The 15,845-nt window shown below is 40.4% G+C and overlaps 1 long non-coding RNA gene across 1 annotated transcript; it reads right to left on the bottom strand.

Moving 5' to 3' along the window:
* Positions 1-245: 245 nt before the first annotated feature.
* On the bottom strand, positions 246-15,102 carry LOC134168998 (uncharacterized). The gene is made up of 3 exons (XR_009966720.1): positions 15,033-15,102; positions 5,636-5,765; positions 246-1,640 (listed from the first exon to the last, which is right to left on the bottom strand). It is a non-coding gene; the product is annotated as an uncharacterized LOC134168998 (long non-coding RNA).
* Positions 15,103-15,845: the final 743 nt, after the last annotated feature.

Raw genomic sequence — 15,845 nt, 5'->3', positions numbered from 1 at the left:
ACCAAATGGTAATTGTAATGGTCTTCCTTCTATTCCAATACTGCTCTGAAACTTGTGTCTCTCAAATGAATAATTACCTACAAAATAATTAAATGTTGCTGATATGGTCTACTCATCCCACTTGTACATAGAAACAGCAAAGTCTGTCTTCCCTGAAATCTATCTCCGTCATGTCGGATAAGCTTACTGCCCATCATAGGGCTGGCATCAATCCCTACTCAATTACAGATGAACATAGCACCATATTAAAAGACAAATAAGGTTTAATTTTAATCACAGACAGCCTGTAAGTCCATGTTCCATTATAGATTAAAAGAACCAATTATTTTTAAAAGTAAAGACTTAATGAAAGACCTTGCTAATATATAGACACATTGCTCCCTCTGCATTTTAAGTCAGACTCTGCAGTAATGGTTGAAATTGCTGCAAGCAATCTAAGAAAGGCATGGGGATGAATCTTGGAGAATAATCTTTTTTCTTCAAATCATAAATACGCTTTCTCAACAGGATTTCATTTGTAAGACTTCTCTTTCCAAAGTGTAAAATCACTGAACATTTATAGACAACAAATTAGCTCTGTGGCCAGGATTTTATTGTTACTGAGACAGAGTAAATGCAAAATAACTGCATTGAAGCAGACAGAAATTCCACACTGATGACACTAAATGCTGCAGAAATCACTTTATCTCAGATTCAGAAAGGTAGTTAGGAGCATAATTCTCATTTTAATTCAATGAGAGTGAGGCACCTACACACCTCTGAATATAGATATTATAGTCTTCCATCTGTAACAACAGGAGTTGGATTACATAAGTAACTCCAGAATCTAGGTCATCAGAATTGTTCTTTTCTAGATATTGACTCTTTAGTACTACTTTCCAATCTTCCTTGTTTACTGAGTTACTATAATGTTTGTGAGACTGTGAACTAATAAAAATGCAGCTATAGGATGCTGTTGATACTAGCTCTGAGAATGTGAAGAGATAAAGGTGTATTTTTAGAGAAACATCTACTCACTGGGTAATCAGACAATGGTGTGGGTTAGTGCTATGATTGTAATTCCACTTGTACTGCGAAAGGATGAAAAGGCATATATATACAAAGATAACATCTAAATTTTTAAAGCTATTTTTACATAAGGTCATGCTTTTGTTGGTGATTTTTTATGTATACTGTTCAAACAGAAAGGCTTTAATGCATGGTAAACTCTCTTCATTTTCTAAATTTAAACCTACCTTCTTTAGAAGGCTTAAAATTAAAGTGCCATTGCCCAACATAGACACTGTTGCATCGTTCTTACAACTACTATTAACAGTTAAAAGAAAATAATCAATACCAGGACTCCCTTGTCTATAGAAATACCGGTATTTTATCTGCCCCCACTAAAATTTGAGAAAAAAAGCTTACTAAATAAAACACTAGTTAGGTCTGTAGAATAAGAAACTCAGAAAAAAAAAAAAACACAACAAAAAGCCAAACAAAACAACAGGTATTTCTCAAACATTTTAGGGATCTCATATCAAAACGTCATTGAGAATCCTTCTGACGATAAACAGAATACTTGGAAAACATCTCATATACTTATAGTCAATATTGGTTTTCATCTTCTAAATTTGTTCTGGTTTTATCTTCAATGATCCCTGAAGAGAAAACAAAAACCCTCAAGCTTCTTTACTGCTCTTGAAAAAAAAAAAAAAAAGGGAAGAGAATACAACCATTCACCACCCACCAACCAATACCCAGCCTGACTGAGCAGTGATCTAACCCTTCCGTGTAACTGCCCCCAGTTTATATCCTGGGCATTAACATGTTGTTCTATGAAATACCACTTTGGTCAGTGTGGGTCAGGTGTCCTGTCTCTGCTTCCTCCCGGCTTCCTCTCCTCCCTGGCACAGCGTGAGACTCACAAAGTCCTTGGTCAGAGTAAACATTACTGAGCAGCAACTAAAAACATCAGTGTTATCAGCACTGTTCCCAGGCCGAAAGTCAAAACACAGCCCTGCACCAGCTACTAAGAAGGAGAAAAATGTCTGCTACTGCTGAACCCAGCACAGTATCCACCCCTTATTCAATACCATTCACGTCATGCTCAGATCACACATTTTCAATATACTATCACTCTTAACTCATATATATACACATATATATATACACAGCCACAGAGAGAGAGAGATGCTCCTTAGCTCCTTAGAGCATGGACTAATCCCGATAGAGCTGCTGAGTCCATCTGGTCCATGGTGTCGGGCTCCACCTCTTGTAACAGTCTTTCAGAGCAGGAGAGGCTGTGCGCCATGTTCATACTCATGAATCACCTGGGCAATAGTGCCCATTGCTAAATCCACCCCTCGATCATGAGTCCATGATCTGAAGTGTCATGGGCTCACCAGGCTCAAAATAATTCACCATCCCCTTCAGCAGTTTCTGCAACTTGTTGCTGGGGACTCCATACAGCTGCCTTCCATCTCCGATGCTTCCAAAGCACTGGAGGGGCCCAGTGGACTACATGCTCGCCCATACTGTCCCACACACTCTGTCACTCATGCCTGTCCAGCCTTGGGGAAAATCTCTTGGTGGTCCTCCTATATCGTCGTCTAACCCTAGACAAGATCCAAACCCAACTCCGCTTAACTTTTAAGATGAGACAAAATGGTCATGGACAAAACACACTCTGTATGTATGCCAACGTGGTGATCCCCATTACAATCAGCAGGCAGGTGTCAAGGATACCCAAAGGCCATTCAAAACCTTCAGAACTCTCAGTTGATGCTGCTGTACTTGTCACTGGGGCTGGTGTAGCTGCTGTGTTTGGAGTTGGAGTAGCTGCATTATCTGTTATAGTCAGAGTCTGAGTATCTGCTGCAGCTGTCACTGGGGCTGGTGTAGCTGCTGTGCTTGGAGCTGGAGTAGCTGCACTGTCTGCTAGAGTCAGAATTTGAGTAGCTGCTGTACTTGTTGCAGGGATGTGTGGGAATGCCTCCCTCATAGGCTGACCACACGAGGAGGGGAAAAAAGATGTGTAATTGCAATACACATCTATTATACACCTCCCAAAGTATAGAGGTGGTGACCACACTGGGAACGCAAGCCAGATCAGCTTCATGATCAACGAGTCTATTGAATTACAAGTCATTACCATAAAGTACAATGAAATAAGAACCTTAGCCCAAGGCCCTCAGCCTATAAACACTAACACAGCAAATACTGGCTGTAAGTAAGGTACGACATGCTGAAACTGTGAGATCAAGAACAACAACTTTGAGAGCCAATAAATCAGCATTGTGACGAGTGACTATTAATCCAAAACAATAATTGCTTATCGCAAATATGATTAGACACACTCCAGTCAGATCTGTCATTATCTCAATACTTCATGCCCCACATTGGGCACTGTCGTGGCTTAAGTCCAGTCTGTCAATTCAGGCACACAGCCCTCGCTCACTCCCCTCCCTTCCTCCCCCCACTCCTGGAGGGATGGGGAGGAGAATCAGAAGAATATAACTCCCACTGGTAGAGATAAGAACAGTCCAGTAACTAAGGTATAACATAAATCACTGCTGCGATCACCAATAATAATAATGAAAAGGGAAATAACACGGGAAGAGAATACAACTGCTCACCACCCACCGACGGATACGCAGCCTGACCGAGCAGTGATCTAACCCTTCCGGGTAACTGCCCCCAGTTTTACAGCCTGGCCATGACGTGCTGTGGTATGGAATACCCCTTTGGTCAGTTTGAGTCAGGTGTCCTGTCTCTGCTTCCTCCCGGCTTCCCCTCCTCCCTGGCAGAGCATGAGACTCACAAAGTCCTTGGTCAGACTAAACATTACTGAGCCCAGGACAACTTGTTAGATATTCACAAAGAGAATATAGGAAAACAGCAACTCATAATGCAGGTGTATTGCAAAGATTCAGCTTAAAGAGTCTTCATTTTTTTTCAGCTGGGATTCTACCGAGTTTCTCATACACAGAAGAGACACAGAATTAACAGAAACTAGTAACTGAATCTACCAAGCTTAGGGATAATCAGGCTTGTCAGGAATTGAGTCTATACTTTCAGGCTTGAATCCTATGTAGGTTTATGTTTTAGATTTTTTTAAATGCAGCAAATTCCATTTTTAAGTAAACTCCAGTATTCTTCCAGTATGTTCTGCAGATTTCTTTCTTATGACATAGGTTGAAAGACACCCTAAATCAAGACTTTGCTAAATCCCTGAACAGAAAACTTTTGAAAAGATAAAACATGATCCACCCTGAAACTCCTGTGCCAGCATATCCTTTGTTTGCAGTAAGTGGATATAATAATTTTTTGAACAGAAGTAACAGCTTTCACAAAAATATTAGAATATACAAAAGTACAAATCATTCTTTAGCTGATCTAATATCAGTTCAGGTCAAGACCTGGATACTGGGACAACTATGATCTTAAGGTCAATACATTTGTTTTATTATATTGCATCTCAGAAATGTAGAAACAGCTTATTGGTTTCAAACATCAAGAGCATTATTCATTAAATTTATTATCACTTGATTTTGGAACCTTTCAAATTTGTTGCTAGCTATTCTAAACTCTGTTGGTGTCTTCTATGAAGAAGAAATGCATTTATACGTAAAAAAAAAAAACACAAAACGGTGAACGTACCTTGCACTTCCAGAAATGCCTTAGGTGCTTGCTATGCACTCAAAGATCAAGACTTGAGCATTGCGACTGTAAGCTGATAGATCACACTGAAAATGTAATCTACTATATTCTTACTCTGGAAGACCTTCTTTTCATGTTTTCTTCTATAGATTCAAAGGCCTAACATGTTTTAGCAGAAAACTAGTGAAGTAGCTAGCCACATTGTATACCAAATCCTCATACGTATTTTACCTCTGTAAGTAAAACACTCTTCAAAATCTGCACTTTTAGGAGCTATATTAAACTATCATAAAACGCACCTTTATAGAGCCTGCTGAGTAACTTTCACATTCTATGCTATACTTAGCCAGAGATGATCTCAATTAAGGTATTTTGCAAAAGTGTTAGCCCTCCCTCCCAATTTGTAGTTTCAGCAGTGACAGATAAGATTTTATGTTGTTAGCTATCATGAAAACAGATACAGTATTTTACACAGACTAATAAATGTTTTCATTCTCACAGTGAATAACAGCATTGAGACATTTACAAGAGACTGTTGTTCTCACACATGGTAATTAGATGCTTGATTCTGCTATGGCTTTTCACAAGGTCTTAAATACCTCAAATTCATGTTCTGATAAGTATATATATATAATTTTGGGAAAATTTTACAAGCATAGTTCAATGATATGCAGATATATGAATATATGAACTTTCCTTTGAACAGTTTGGCAATATATAAAACAGTGCGTTCAAAGTCTGAAATACTTAATAAAAATGGCCAGTTTTTATAAGCATCATTTTGAAATTAACTGAGTAATTTTGTCTGCATAATCATACCTCTGAAGGGGTACAATAAAATATAAATTTAATCAAATGCATTTTTAGAACAGGCCTCAAGCTAGTGCATGTACAATTTTGACCCAAATATGTAGTCATGAGTATAATATCAGACCTTTAATTATAATTTCTATTATAATTGTTCTATTGAAGAAAATGTAACCAGTGCACTTACCTGCAATTATGCACACACAGTATGTGGATAGAGTAGATAAAGACACTCCTGTGAACCGTCACTTGCTGAGCTAATTCACCCAACTGGTTTAATTTCGTTTGCCCTCAGTCTGTCGTTACCATGATTACATCTAAATGAAAAGACAAGGAAACATGAAAATCATCAGAATTACTATTTAAATTTTCAATTTGACTTTTATTCATGAACAATCAGGAAGTTAGGGTCACAGACAACATTGTAAGAAAAATTAAGTGCTTTGTAAACTTTCTGATGACAGGGTATATAAATATCTTATCTAATTGCTGAAACATATGGCCTCTCCGAGACTCATTACAAAGTGCACCTGGTGTTCTGTGATAGGAGATCTGTATTTAATTCTAAAGTGTTGTGATTTATATAAGCCATCAAGAAAAGACTTTTTTGGGGTATCTACTGTAACACTGCAGACTGTTCCTCAGAGCTAAATACTCTTTAGGCCACAATTTAAAAAAGTTTTCTGTTTTATTAGGATCCAAAGCAAGAGACAAAAGCTTATTTGAAATATTCATATTCTACTGTATATATTGCATTACCATAATACATTGTCTTCTAACAAGAATGTTTATTGCAATGTAGCATCCACACTGCACTCTGAAGTACACACTGCAGACTCTTCCCTATATCTGAAGAACAGTAGAAAGCTTTGTATAGCATTGATATGTGGGTTCAGCAACCCCACATATCCATACATGAGGTCCAATTTATTGTTTGTATTATGAAGTAACGGTATTATGTTGTCGTGGTTTAAACCCAGTCAGGTAACTCGTTCACTCACTTCCCCCCCTTCTTGCCCTCCCCCTGCTCTCAGAGGGATGGAGAGGAGAATCGAAAAGAATGCAACTCCCACGGGTTGAGATAAGAACAGTTTAGTAACTAAGGTATAACACAAATCACTACTGCTACCACCAATGATAATAATGATAAAGGAAATAACAAGGGAAGAGAATACATCATCTCACCACCAGCCGACCGATAACTCGCCCCCCCAGCCCGACCAAGCTCTGACCGATACCTCCTCCAACCCTGCAGTCTCCCAGCCCTTCCGGCTAACTCCCAGTTACATCCTGGGCATGACGTGCTGTGGTATGGAATACCTCTTTGGTCAGTTTGGGTCAGGTGTCCTGTCTCTGCTTCCTCCTGGCTTCCCCTCCTCCCTGGCAGAGCATGAGGGAGGCCAAAGTCCTTGGCCAAACCAAAACATCACTATCAGCTCTGTTCCCAAGCTGAAAGTCAAAACACTGCACTGCACCAGCTACCAAGAAGGGGAAAAATGACTGCTACTGCTGAACCCAGGACATTATCCACCCCTTATTCCATACCATTCACGTCATGTTCAGATCCCACATTTTCAATATACCATCACTCTTATCTCAGTGCACTCTTAACTTAGTGCATGGACCAGTCCCTATAAAGCTGCTGTGTCCATCTGGTCCATGTCAGGCTCCATCTCTTGTAACAGTCTTCCAGAGCAGGAGAGACTGTGTGCAGTGTTCACACTCGTGAATAACCTGGGCAATAGTGTCCATTGCTAAGTCCACCCCTCGATCATGAGTCCATCTCTGTGTTGCATCTCTGCTCTGATGGCCTGAAGTGCATTGGGCCCACCAGGCTCAAAATAATTCACTGTCCCCTTCAGCAGTTTGTGCAGCTTGTTGCTGGAGACTCCATACAGCTGCCTTCCATCTCCGACGCTTCCAAAGCACTGGAGGGGCCCAGTGGACTAGATACTTGCCCATACTATCCCACACACCCTGCCACTCATGACTGTCCAGCCTTGGAGAAAACCTCTTGGTCACGCTATATCCTTGTCTAACCCCAGACAAGACCCAAACCTGACTCTGCTTAACTTTTGAGATCAGACAAAATGGTTGTGGGTAGAACACAGCCTGTGTGTGTGCCAACATGCTGATCCCCATCACAATCAGCAGGCAGGTCCCAAGGATACCCAAAGGCCATTCAAAACCTTCAGAACTCTCACACGATGCTGCTGTACTTGTCACTGGGGCTGGTGTAGCTGCTGTGCTTGCCGGCTCTCCCACCGCCAGCTTCTCTTTTCCTGAGTCCAGCTCTTCCTCCTCTGCCTTGCTGGGAAATGCTGCGTGGTCTCCTGCATCCTCCTGGGGCTCGGCGGGCGGCTTCCGGGGCATGCTCTCGGCTGTCGCGGGGCTCGGCTCGGCCGCGGGGCTCGGCTCCTCCGCCACGTTCTCCCGCTGCTCTGCAGCCGCTTCCTTCCCCTCCTCGACCGCCCCGACCTCCTCCACCGGCAGCCGTCCCCTCGCGGCCTCCGGCCCCGCTCCCGCCGCCGCTTGCTCCCCGGGGCCGCTCTCCCGGGCCGCTTCGGTTGCCGCCGGCTCCCGGGGCCGCTCCCACTCGGCTCCCCGCAGCCTCACGAAGATGGAGGCGAGGGTGAGGGCCAGGGCGGTGAAGAGCAGCCGGACGGGCAGGTACAAGTCCATGGCCACGTCCGTCCCGCCCTGCTGCTGGAGCCCGCCCGTGTTACAAGCCATTGCCATAAAGCACAGTGAGATAAGAACCTTAGCCCAAGCCCCACACTTGATTAACACAGCAAATACCGGCTCTACGTAAGTTACAACATTCTGAAGCTGTGAGATCAACAAGAACAACTCTGAGAGCCAATAAATCGTCATTGTGATGAGTGACTATTAATCTGGTCAGATCTGTCGTTATCTCAACCCTTCGTGCCCCACGTTGGGCGCCAAAAAGAACTGTCGCGGTTTAAACCCAGTCAGGTAATTCGTTCGCTCACTTCCCCCCCTTCTTGCCCTCCCCCTGCTCTCGGAGGGATGGAGAGGAGAATCGAAAAGAATGCAACTCCCACAGGTTGAGATAAGAACAGTTTAGTAACTAAGGTATAACACAAATCACTACTGCTACCACCAATGATAATAATGATAAAGGAAATAACAAGGGAAGAGAATACATCATCTCACCACCAGCCGACCGATAACTTGCCCCCCCAGCCCGACCAAGCTCTGACCGATACCTCCTCCAACCCTGCAGTCTCCCAGCCCTTCCGGCTAACTCCCAGTTACATCCTGGGCATGACGTGCTGTGGTATGGAATACCTCTTTGGTCAGTTTGGGTCAGGTGTCCTGTCTCTGCTTCCTCCTGGCTTCCCCTCCTCCCTGGCAGAGCATGAGGGAGGCCAAAGTCCTTGGCCAAACCAAAACATCACTATCAGCTCTGTTCCCAAGCTGAAAGTCAAAACACTGCACTGCACCAGCTACCAAGAAGGGGAAAAATGACTGCTACTGCTGAACCCAGGACATATGTATTCACTAGTTTTAAAAAACAGGTGCTATAAACACACTAAAACTATTCCAGAAAGAAATAGGCATAATGCTTTTACATATACATACATATATATACATATACATATATATATTTACATACATATACACACATATATACATATACACATTTATACATATATGTATGCATATATATGTATATATGTAAAAGCATTATGCCTATTTCTTTCTGGAATAGCTTTAGTGGGTTTATAGCACCTGTTTTTTAAAACTAGTGAATACATAATACCGTTACTTCATAATACAAACAATAAATAGGTTGCACTAGAGACACCTTCAAATATATATGTATATTTGAAGGTGTCATCTAGTGCAATGAGCAGGGACCTTTGAAGGACACTTCCAACTCAAACTAGTCTATGATTCTATGGTTCTATTCTATTCTATGAAATGGCCAAGGACTCCCCTCGTCCCACCTAATCCACAGTTTAGGTATTTACCTTGAAAACACCAACTCCTTGTCACATTTTATAGTTGCATCATATTGCCCACGTCATCATTTAATAAGTTATATAACACAATTCATCCTAGTATAAAATGGTCAAAAATTTCCCAGCAGCAAATTCTAAGCAACACAGTGTAATTTATTGGAAGATATAATGTCAATTCTTTTGAGCATGAGCCGTATAAGTAATGTTATCTGGAGCATGCTCCTCCCTATAAAATATGTATCAGCCTTAAAAACTAGAAACCTGTTACCTTAGTCTGTGGGGAAAACAACAGTATTAAATGCCAGACTACTAAAAAGTACCATAACTTATATTTCAACACAAAGCAAAAAAATCCATTTAGATTGTGAAGTACTCCTATGTAAAGCTTCCCAAAAGGCAATAAAGTAAAATCATGAAAATGCTAGAGAGATTAAATGATAAAAGACATTTCACAAAATATGAATTTATCTTAGAAAATGTCATGGGAAAAAGATCAAGTATCTTGTTTAAAAACCAAAAACAACACAGAGATGTTTGGCCTACTCTCTGAGAACTCTTTTCCTGCAAATAGAAACCAGCTTGACCGTACAGTTGTCTAGCTAATAATCCCTTATATTCTTTATATAGGAATTTAAGAAATCCACAGCCTTTTATACAAGTCGATTTAAATATTTTGGGCCCTGAGGTTTTGCTTTTTGTATTCATTCAAACGTTTATACATGCCTATGCTTGATAATTCCATGCATTATATGTAAAACTTGATACATGCATATTTCAGTGTACAGTGCCAGAATTTAGTCTTTTACTGTCACTGTTTATGTAACTTTAGTTACTTGCACACTTCCCCAAATACTTTCCAAGGAAAGGCATATGACTGCGAAACTACAAAGCAACAAAACCTGTTTCCAGACCTACTACAAATTCATACAACTTAATGACTTCAATGAAGATAGGTCTATTGTCACAGAAGCATTCAAAGGGAATGTCAGTCATGGTTTAAACTCAGTCAGCCACGCAGTCCCTCTCTCACTCCTCTGCTTTCCTTTCCCCCTCTCCCAGAGCGATGGGGATGAGAATCCAAAGAATCTAACTCCCACAGGTTGAAATAAAAACAGTCCAGTAACTAAGGTATAACACAAAACCACTACTGATACCACCAATAAAAATAATGATAAGGGAAATAACAAGGGAAGAGGATACAACCGCTCACCACTTGCCGACCAATACCCAGCCCGACCTGAGCAGTGATCTAACTCTTCCGTGTAACTGCCCCCAGTTTATATCCTGGGCATAACATGTTGTTCTATGGAATACCTCTTTGGTTAGTGTGGGTCAGGTGTCCTGTCTCTGCTTCCTCCCGGCTTCCCCTCCTCCCTGGCAGAGCATGAGGCTCAGAAAGTCCTTGGTCAGAGTAAACATTACCAAGCAGCAACGAAAAACATCAGTGTTATCAGCGCTGTTCCCAGGCTGAAAGTCAAAAACACAGCACTGCACCAGCTACTAAGAAGGAGAAAAAATGACTTCTACTGCTGAACCAATGACATAGGGACAACATACAGCAGCATGCCCAAGGTCACCCATAAAGAAAGCACATAGAAACAGGATATTCAAATTCATATTCATATTCACATTTTTGTAGATAAATACCACCTAACAGCCTACTAAGAAATGTTAAGCCTCATTTTTATAAAAGCAAAATAACATATAAATGGAATCAGATATAACCAGTAGCTGAAGAGGTGAAGAAAGATCAGTGATGTTATTGGCACTTCTGAATATTATGAACATTAACAAATTAAAATATTTATGAGGAAGATTATAGGAAAAAAAAGTCTTCTAGTGTGCTGAACTGAAAAGTGCCTCACCAGCAGGTCGAAGGAGGTGATCCTGCCCCTCTACTCTGCTGTCATGAGACCCCACTTGCAGCACTGTGTGCAGTTCTGGTGTCCCCAACATAAGAAGGAGATGGAGCTGTTGGAGCAAGTCCAGGGGAGGCCACGAGGATGATCAGGGGCTGGAGCACCTCCCATATGAAGATAGGCTGAGAAAGCTGGGGCTGTTCCGCCTGGAGAAGAGAAGGCTGCATGGAGACCTCAGAGCAACTTCCAGTATCTGAAGGGGGCCTATAGGGATGCTGGGGAGGGACTCTTCATTAGGGACTGTAGTGACAGGACAAGGGGTGATGGGTTCTGAAACTGAAACAGGGGAAGTTCAAGTTAAATATAAGGAAGGAGTTCTTCCCTGTGAGGGTGGAGAGGCACTGGCACAGGTTGCCCAAGGAAATTGTGAATGCTCAACCCTTGGCAGTGTTAAAGGCCAGGCAGGACAGTCTTGGGCAACATGGTTTACTGTGAGGTGTCCCTGCCCATGGCCGGGGGGTTGGAACTACATGATCTTGAGGTCCTTTCCAGCCCTACCTATTCTATGATTCTTTTATGATACACAGGGCATAGATCCACAGGATACAAGAGAATATTAGAAATTCAAAGACTTCCAGTTCCTCACAAGGATGTAGAAAAAAAAGGCAAATCCATATGGCATAATAAACATATTTATCTCTCAGGCTAAGAGTTCTTGCTACTGAAAGACTAGAAGAATAACTGAATTCCTGAGAAAAGCTAGAATGTTTGCTGTTTTCTTCTGTAAAATTTGTAAACCCAAAGTATTTGACTCTCACCTTTTTTTATTTTTTTTCCCATCTTGCTGTTATTTGTTGTTGATAAAATAATAGGCTAGCAAGAAATTACAGCTGCAGCAATGCTGCCAGGTCACAAGCTGCAGGTAGCCATGCTAACAAATCAACTTCTGAATGCCAAAAGCATGGAATCTGCAAATTCCCATATTTAAAAGTAAGAAATAACAACAAATTGAAAGAAATAAAAAGGGGAAAAGTGCGTCAGAGGCATAAATGATAATCTTCAATTTCAATGACAATTTCTTTAGTTACAAGACTATAAATTTTGCAGGAGTAGGAGCTTCCTCCTCTTTGGAACTTTCACAATGCACTGAAAATGTATGTAGATCTACTGTGAGAGAAAGAGAAGAGCAGACAGAGTATATACGTATCTTTTTGGTCTACAATGCCTTCACTTGGAAAGCTTGACAGACTGTGGTCCACAGTTGAGATTTAGATAGTCCATACAGATTCTGAAAAGGGAAAGTAACCTCTTGTCTTCTCATTGAAAAAACTGTCATTGCATCTAGAAGAAATTTAGAGCCCTGGGTCCCAAAGGAAAGGAGGAAGAAGGCCACTGTGCTTCAGCAATGGGCAGAGTAAAGAAACTCCAAGTCTACTGGAGGGATTGCGAACGACTGCTGAGCTTCAGGTAGGTTCCCCTACTAGCATGGATGATATTCTAGGTCCAGACATCAAATATATAAAAGGTGGTTACTACTTGGATGAGTTTGGCAATATCTTGATCCCTTAACTAGGCAGTATAGTGTTAATCCGTTTCTAGAAAATAGAAAATTAATAATGGAGACTTCTTAGTCTAGCCATCAAAGGTGAAACAACTTCTAGAAGTATTAAGTATCACAAATTCAAACCAGATATGTACACTTTTAATATTTCAAGTGATTAACCTCTTTAGCAGTTTTTAAAGTGGTATAGTACAGTCTGGACATTTTTAAATTCAGAATTGGATTCTGATCAAAGCACAGCTCTAGATCAAAAAGAAATCCCTTGGTGGTGGTATGCAGGATGACAACTGTTGAAGGATAAAAATTCCTGAAGGACCAACAAGTTTATTATACAAATTCAAAATTGATCTATATGGGAGACTATTTGGAACACAGCAGAGCTAATACATCCATGCAAACAACAGAGTAAAAAACTATAATAACTGTACAAATTCAGCTTAAACTTAGCTGGATAATGAGCTTCAGTAGCACTCTGATATGCTGCAAATGAGACAAACCAACAGGAATGAAAATTACTAAGAACTGGTTTATTTTTTCCGAACTCAGTCCAGTAACAAGGAGGTGATTAAAATTATTCAGCAGATGGCTCAGATGAGAGAACAGCTTGGTAGAAGCAGGACAAGGCTAATTAGTGCATTATGCCTCCCCCTTTTCTTCTTTGCTTTAATTCCCAGATCATTCCGTTCTCTCTCACATAGAGTTTATCCAGCCTCTGCATTTCTCTCTGCAATATCATCTTATACCTCAACAGTGGTCTTTTGCAGCAGCCTATAGTGCAGAACTCCTACAGAATAAGCAAGAGATTTCAGCTAAACTGCTGAAAAGTCAGGTGGCAGCATATCCTTCTTGGCAGGTGTGATACTCTTTTCAATTGTTCTCAGAAAAACTACTCCTTTGCTATATTGTCAATTTTTGAACTTAAAAGCACTGGTAAACACACCATGAATGTTCATGTAGGTTAATGATTGTGTTTGTATAAACTGGCACTAAATTAAAATCATACAAACACCTGAGAAAGGGTTGAAGGCCACAGATTTCACACATCTTCTAAGTTTAGGTTATAAGAAAGCTAAGTATATGAGATCTTTGTGATCTCACAATATAAGTAGCATCTCCATATGGAAAACCAGAGAGCTATTCGGCACAGCTGTCTGTGGAGAGCTGATGTAAGACTGAGTCCCTTGTGCAGTTGTTAAACTCTCAAGGCCATACAGTTTGCCAGCCTGGAGAGCCATAGGCTTACACTGCCCCCATAGTGTATTAAGACATGTGTAACCATGTCATCCTCACTGTGAACAGGAGCTGACAGTTGTTTAGATACACTCTTATTAATCTAGGATAACCCTTCTCCTCCCTGCCCAGTATTGCTTTATCTGTTCAAAAAGGAAGACTTTTGTGCCTACAGACCACAAGAAATTTGCACTGGAATGGGTAAGGTTATTGACATCTTCAAGGTTGCACAGTATCAGAGAACAGGAAAACCATTTTGTCCTTGGTATTACTTTGATATAAGTCAAAAACATTCAAGTAGCTAATACTAGCTTGCTCTGATCTTTTTTTTTTTTTTAAGCATGGAATTAAAGAAAATTGTATCTGCCTATTTGAATGAATAAATAGTTCTCTATTTCACTATAAATCATTTTACTAGATATGTTAGGAATTCCGTCTAATGCAGAAATATAGCAAACATGAACCTTAGGACCACCTAATAATATATTTCTCTGATTATAAAATTTAAAGTAAGCGTGATGGTTAACTTTGTTTCTTGTTTAAAAATAGATCAAGGAAAGGGATGGGAATCCTTTATGAAAATCCTTTACATTTAAGATAATCTAAATGGGTGTTGCTCAAAAAAGACTGCCACCAACACTATTTTAGCATAACAGCAACACCATTTACCACTGTTTTTTTATCTTTTTTTTTTTTTTAAAAGAAGAAACTACTACAATCACATCTGGGTGAAGCCACTGTGAGACGTGCAGTGCTCCAAGATCAAAGTTTTAAAAATTTTCTGCTTTTGTTGGCAGAGGTGTTTGTGAGATTGTGGCTGTAAATCAGAGTACATTCTTGGAAAGCAAGAGGGAATTTGAGCAGAATAAATTTAAGAGTGTGTGTAGTTTATTTTTTAATGAAAACAATATTCTATTTCAAAGGCATAAACTAGTTCTTAGTTACCTGGATGTTGGCATTACTTTAATGACTCTATGTTTATACCCAAGGAAAATTCATAATTCACCCTTTTTTTTTCTGCTGTGGTGCCAGTAGAAACAAAGAAGAGCTCAGCCTCAATGGTCAAGATTTTCTGATCTACCAGAATTAAGTCAGCTTTTCCATGAAGCACTAAAAGAACACAGAAGTCAGTTAGTTGAAGAAAAAATATTAGACCTAACATTAAGGGACACAAGGTTATTTGTGGAAAGCTTCTAAATCTATTTCCGGAGATAGAAGATTGACAGAGACCCAGACTTGAGGTGTCTCTTAAGTACTAACAGAATTTAAAAGACCAATAACAACCCAACACCTACATATTGTCAGAGGAATAAAAGCTTTCCCAAACTTTGAAGGAAAAATGTGATAGCCCTTCTGGATTTCTGAAGTGCAGACACACAACAGTGCATTGGCTATACATTGAGTATCAGTAAAGCTGGAGAAAACTGGGAATAATAATACCCAGATTCTAATAACATGCCAGTATGAGACATGATTTTAATGGGGCACACTAAACCAAGCACATTTAGTGAATTTTAGGAAAGCAGGGCTAAACCAAGATTTAATACTACTAGTAGATCTATCCTAACAAATGAGGATGCTTTAAACTTTTGCTTAGAAGTCTCTCTCAAGAGTAAATGCAGTTAGAGCTCAAAATTTTGGCAGTACCATGAAAAAGTAACCTGGAGGTACAGAAGATAGCCATATCTCAGCTATACTGACAAATGATTTTTGTAAGGGAAATTACCAAGATATAGAAGTTAGCAGAGTAATGACAAG

The sequence above is a fragment of the Pezoporus occidentalis genome, unplaced genomic scaffold (genome assembly GCF_034315485.1).
Source record: "Pezoporus occidentalis ecotype Australia unplaced genomic scaffold, CSIRO_AGI_Poc_V1 ctg33, whole genome shotgun sequence".
Taxonomy (NCBI): domain Eukaryota; kingdom Metazoa; phylum Chordata; class Aves; order Psittaciformes; family Psittacidae; genus Pezoporus; species Pezoporus occidentalis.
The sequence above is the reverse complement of the archived record's forward strand: the minus strand, read 5'-3'. Positions and strand labels throughout refer to the sequence as shown.